The sequence below is a fragment of the Wolffia australiana genome, chromosome 3 (genome assembly GCF_029677425.1).
Source record: "Wolffia australiana isolate 7733 chromosome 3, ASM2967742v1".
Lineage (NCBI taxonomy): Eukaryota > Viridiplantae > Streptophyta > Magnoliopsida > Alismatales > Araceae > Wolffia > Wolffia australiana.
Genome location: NC_135837.1, coordinates 17581160 through 17586506, shown reverse-complemented (window position 1 = coordinate 17586506; position 5347 = coordinate 17581160). Strand labels below are relative to the sequence as shown.

The 5347-nt window shown below is 40.8% G+C and overlaps 2 long non-coding RNA genes and 2 other non-coding genes across 4 annotated transcripts; 3 read left to right on the top strand and 1 right to left on the bottom strand.

Moving 5' to 3' along the window:
* Window positions 1-1295: 1295 nt before the first annotated feature.
* On the bottom strand, window positions 1296-1866 carry LOC144701149 (uncharacterized). The gene is made up of 2 exons (XR_013580931.1): window positions 1657-1866; window positions 1296-1543 (listed from the first exon to the last, which is right to left on the bottom strand). It is a non-coding gene; the product is annotated as an uncharacterized LOC144701149 (long non-coding RNA).
* A 152-nt stretch (window positions 1867-2018) lies between these two features.
* LOC144701150 (uncharacterized) lies at window positions 2019-4082 on the top strand. Its single transcript, XR_013580932.1, has 2 exons — window positions 2019-3463; window positions 3562-4082. It is a non-coding gene; the product is annotated as an uncharacterized LOC144701150 (long non-coding RNA).
* Window positions 2924-3010, top strand: LOC144701579 (small nucleolar RNA SNORD34). The gene has a single exon (XR_013581062.1). It is a non-coding gene; the product is annotated as a small nucleolar RNA SNORD34 (small nucleolar RNA).
* Window positions 3618-3704, top strand: LOC144701580 (small nucleolar RNA SNORD34). Its single transcript, XR_013581063.1, has one exon. It is a non-coding gene; the product is annotated as a small nucleolar RNA SNORD34 (small nucleolar RNA).
* Window positions 4083-5347: the final 1265 nt, after the last annotated feature.

Sequence of the window (5347 nt, the reverse complement as noted above, 5' to 3'; positions counted from 1 at the left end):
GAGAATGTATCAAGCAAAATAAGGATAAAATGAGATCCGCTTGGATATCCCCATCGGCTGCTGGGACTGCTCCCCCTCCTACTACCACGAAAGAAATCTTGAGAAAAATAAAAAAATTCATTATCTCCTCATGCGCTGTTATTTACAATCAATTCATTTCAAACTGTGTTTGTTGTCCCTATACCACCTTTGAGAACCACCTTATTGTATATGCTCTACTGAAATACTTATCACACAACCATCCCGAGGGGTCACCCTCTGCAAAAATAGGTTATTCTGCTTGTTTCATAGTGGTATTGGTGGCGCACACGACCACGCACCATCATTGGGCATGACACCACTACCGCAAGAGACGTCAACTAGAGCCATGGGATCCGAGCATCATTTAAAATTAGATTTGAATTTTACAGTTATTTTATCATTTAATGTCGGACTATACATTAAATGATAAAATAATATTTTAATCTATAGTCGCTATTTAAAGCCCCTTATATACATTGGTTATTTTATATATTAACACATCGTCCAAAAAATAGAGCTGAAAATTTCTGTGTTCTTCCATATGGGATAAAAGGATTCGGAGCTGATGTTAAACTCCTAATCCTGTTATTCCATATGGAAGAAATTGAAAAGATTCAGTTGTTCATATAAACAAGCCACTTAATAAGTCAATAAGCTCCCCAATTACCCTCTTGCCCACGTTGATCCATTCTAACCGCCAAATAATTATGGGTTAATTATATTTTCAAATATCCTCTCTAACTTGGATATCGAAATCCAATTTCCTAGCCCGATATCCGATATCGTCATCCTCCCCGAGAGACGGAGGCAGATGATGACATCGAGATGGATATCGATATCGGATATCGGCACTGTAGCAACCGATATCCAATATCCAGATATCCAAAAAAAATGGATACCGAAAATTTGATTTTCGGTATCCGGTACAGCATCTGTCCCGATACTATAATCTGATACCGGTATCGAGACGGGCGAACCATACTGGCAGCCAGCAATCCTCGCTCGCCTATCTGATGTGATCCCCAGAAATTAGGGATATTTTCATAATTTCTCTTTTTGCATGTTTCAATACATAGATCTAGTCAAATAGTAAAAAAATACGTTTCAATACATTTTTGCATATTTCTCAAGTTTCAAATTCCCAATAAAAGTGAAGCAAATACAAATCAAGAAACAAAGAGCGAGTAATTAATTATAAAAACGATTGTTAAGTACCCCCGTCTTCAGGTCTGACGAAGACGGCAGAATGCAGCTTGAGAAAGTGCCAAAAAGGAAGGTAAAACAGAAGCTACTCAGCAAATAAAGGATATCATTGTGATCTATAAACTCTGAGCAAAGAAGTATTGAAAACACCAAGACCAAAAAAGATTGTCGTCTACGTCGTGAGTATCTCAAACAACAAAAGAAAGTTGGACGGCAAAATGGAAAAGGTTAATGGAACCTGTTTAAGAGCGAGGGTATGAAAGCTATTCTGATTGACACATTAGACTCATGACTCGTCCACGAAGTCGCTGAGTCTTCCCTGAGAAAGAACCAAATCTCGATCAAACTTTGTTCAATAAAATCACATAAATCACACTAAATCTTGGAGAAATCGTTCCATGTTTTGAAAATGATATCCCTAACTATTCGTACCTGGCCGCGATGAATCGTAATGGGCGGTGGACGTGGCCGGAGAACTCGCAGAAGCGCGACAACGCCGGAGAAGAGAGGACGAGAGAGTCGGCTAGAAATCTTCAAAATGCCCACGAGCTTTAAAATATGAAACCCCCATGACCGTTTTCTTCTGTGCCCTCAAAGTTGGGAGTGGGGGTTTATTTGTCTTTTCACTTTCATGACAGTTGTATTACTTTATCTCTCTCTCTCTCTCTCTCCCTCTCCCTCTCCCCCTCGTTAACGTTCCGTTGCCCTCTCGAGACTCGAGAAGGAGAGAGAGAGAGAGGAAAGCGGGAGCGAGGGAGAGAGACCCGAGAGGGAGAGAGAAAGAGAGAGAGAGGGAAAGGGAGAGGGAGATAGTCATGTTTTGCTCTTTTTCTAAAACAACACATTTAAACATTTCAGACCAGAAAGGCAGAAACTAATGGAATAATCTCATCTAATATGGGGGCCGCCTGTTAAAGTCCAGCGCCTTATCTTTGGAGTCGTCCTCTACATCCTCAGGGGCGGCGAAAGAAGCAGGAGGAACGAGGGATATTCTAAACATCCATGGAGGTCGATGCGGGCCCATGTTCTAGGAGCTGATCTGCGATGAACAGGGGATCTATCCGACGGGGAGGTACGCTGTCGATTTCGACCTACATTTTAAGACCTTACCAATGTGTAGTACTACAACGGAGGGCTCATGGATTTGGAGCCTAGCACCATGGATTCTATAAGGTCCTTTTTAGCTTCGTGTTACGGTCACTGTACTGAGGATGCAACGCTCATTGATTTGGTCCTCGACGTCGTCCTCAAGGCAGCCGAGAACACTCACTGGTTGCGAGGTAAATTTTAACAAGTCGTTTCTCGCGTTATGGTTACAACTGGTTTTTATGTGAAGTGATGTTAACGATCCCCATATAATGGATCATGAACTTTTATTTCTTAAAGTTTCCAATCTGAAATTCCAACTGTTTTCTCACGCTCTCATGTTCTTTTTTTCTTCTTTCCCGTTGTTCAAACAATTCTTCTACAAATGTGTCTTTTTAAATCCACGGGGGATATGTCCCTGCCTGACTGTGTCCTTGGAGCGTCTCGGTCGGTGATTATCTGTTAGGAATACAGTACCCGAAGTAAATTGTCCATAACCATAGACTTATATAACTATATACAAAAGAATATGAATAAATAAACGGATTTCCTCTATAATAGAGGTTCTCTTGTTTGATAAAAATAGCGGATGGTGGATGAAGGTTTATCTTGTGCTGGCCGGTGATGCGGGTGTGAGCATTGCCTACATTATTTGATGGATTTCCGTCTGAGAATAAATACGTCACGTCCTGAGGCCCGTAAGTCTAATGTTTTCAAACCCAATTCTAGGTACGTTCTCCCTCTTGATATGCATCTGATCCGTGTTCTAAGACGACGAACAAACGTGTCAAATGATGGACAAGCAGGTGGGTTTCATGTGTTTCTGGGAGAGGAACTTAAGTGTCCTAGTTTCCAGGAGTAGGAATCATTTTGCTTTCCTATTAATCATGTTTTGCCTCTATCGGAAAGGTTCTCTTGTTTGATAAAAAATAGCGGATGGTGGATGAAGGTTTATCTTGTGCTGGCCGGTGATGTGGGTGTGAGCATTCCCTACATTATTTGATGGATTTCCGTCTGAGAATAAATGTGTCACGTCCTGAGGCTCATGAGTGTAATGTCTTCAAACCCAATTCTAGGTCCGTTCTCCTTCTTGATATGCATCTGATCCGTGCTCTAAGAAGACGGACAAACGTGTCAAATGATGGACAAGCGGGTGGGTTTCATGTGTTTCTGGGAGAGGAACTTAAGTGTCCTAGTTTCCAGGAGTAGGAATCATTTTGCTTTCCTATTAATCATGTTTTGCCTCTATAGGAAAGGTTCGTATGTTTGATAAAGAAGAGTGGATGGTGGATGGAGGTTTATCTTGTGCTGGCCGGTGATGACGGTGTGAGCATTGCCTACATTATTTGATGGATTTCCGTCTGAGAATAAATGCGTCACGTCCTGAGGCCCACGAGTATAATATTTCCCAACCCAATTCTATGTCTGTTCTCTTTCTTGATATGGGTCTGATCTATGTTTTAAGAGGATGGAAAAATATTTCAAATGATTGGACAAACAGCCGGGTTTCATATGTTTCTGGATGACAAAGAGTGGATGGTAGCTGACGGTTTATGTTGTGCTCGCTGGTGATGACGGTGTGAGCATTGCCTACATTATTTGATGTAGTTTCCATCTGAGAAGAAATGCATCACGTGCTGAGGCCAATGAGTATAGTATCTTCCAAACCCGATTCTTTGTGTTTTCTCCCTCTTGATATGGCTCTGACCCATGTTTTGAGAATATTGTGAATTTTCAAAATGATTCGATCCATGTTTTAGCCTTTTCCTTTATTTCTCTTTGGTTAAGTGTTTCCTCTATAAATGTGTCTTTTCATATCCTTGGGATTTATGACCCAGCATGTCTGTGTTCGTGGAGTGTCTCAGTGAGCATCTGTTATAGAATTAGTGCCAAACTCAAATATATTATATAAACTGCATTTGCTGGACATGTGAAAAGGCAGGAAATTTTGTTACTGTACCGTTCCAAGGAAGCACTTATTTCTTACAAATTCGCGAGTTTTTTTAAACAACCTTTCTCTTAAGTGTATTTACATAGGAAAGATATCTATCATTGAAATGAAATAAAATTTATTTTACAACAGGATATGATTGAAATTGTTTTCAAACTTCAATAGTTTAAGGTCCTTACTGGGATTTATAGGGTTTTTAATTATTTTTCAAATCATATCATGATACCAGTATTTCTGATGAGCTTCTTAATTAAAGAATCTTCCACTTATAACTGAGGATACAGCTAACCATTTTCTATTTTTTTACCTCCACATGGGATGACACACTAGCTGTCACAATCTACACCTAGCTTCCCCACCCACCTGGCTTGCCTGCTCTCTCATTTGCCCTCTTAGGTTGCATGGCCCACTTGCTTGTCTGTTATCCCACTTGCTCCCACTCCCACCTTGTTTGCCCCACTCAGCTTGCTCTCCAGCTCTCACCTTATTATCCCATTCCCACCTTGTTTGCCCTGTTCTACTTGCTCATTGACCCTGTTCTACTTGCTCTCTCTTGTGCCGTGCGTACTCACTCACCCTAGTCAACCATATGCCCTCCTCAAAGACTTATTTGCCTTGTGCATTTTCTCAGTCATCCATTTGCGCCTCTCCTTGACGAACCAGAAATAGTGCCTGAAGTTAGACATTTTAAAAATCATTTTGGCATCACTTTGTCGGTATAATCATTTTTATATGGATCCTCATTTCATGCATTATAAATAACGCGTAGCATAATTCTCATTGAAAATAAGCCAAAAATTTTATGATTTAATCCTCTCTAGTATGTTAGCTTATATTTTTCAGAAAATTGTTGTTTTATAAGCATCAGAGGGAGTTGCATGAGGCTCACAATAGTGTTCTAGACAACCATAGGCAGGTGAGCACATGGGCACTCTAGCCCGTCCGCAACCAGCGAGCAAGTCTGACACCCAAGTAGCATGCCCACATAAGGCCCACACAGAGGCCCATGCACGCGGGCGAGAGGGATGTGTTTATTTATTTCATTCACTGATATCAGACAAGATTTATATACATCTCCTTATTTTA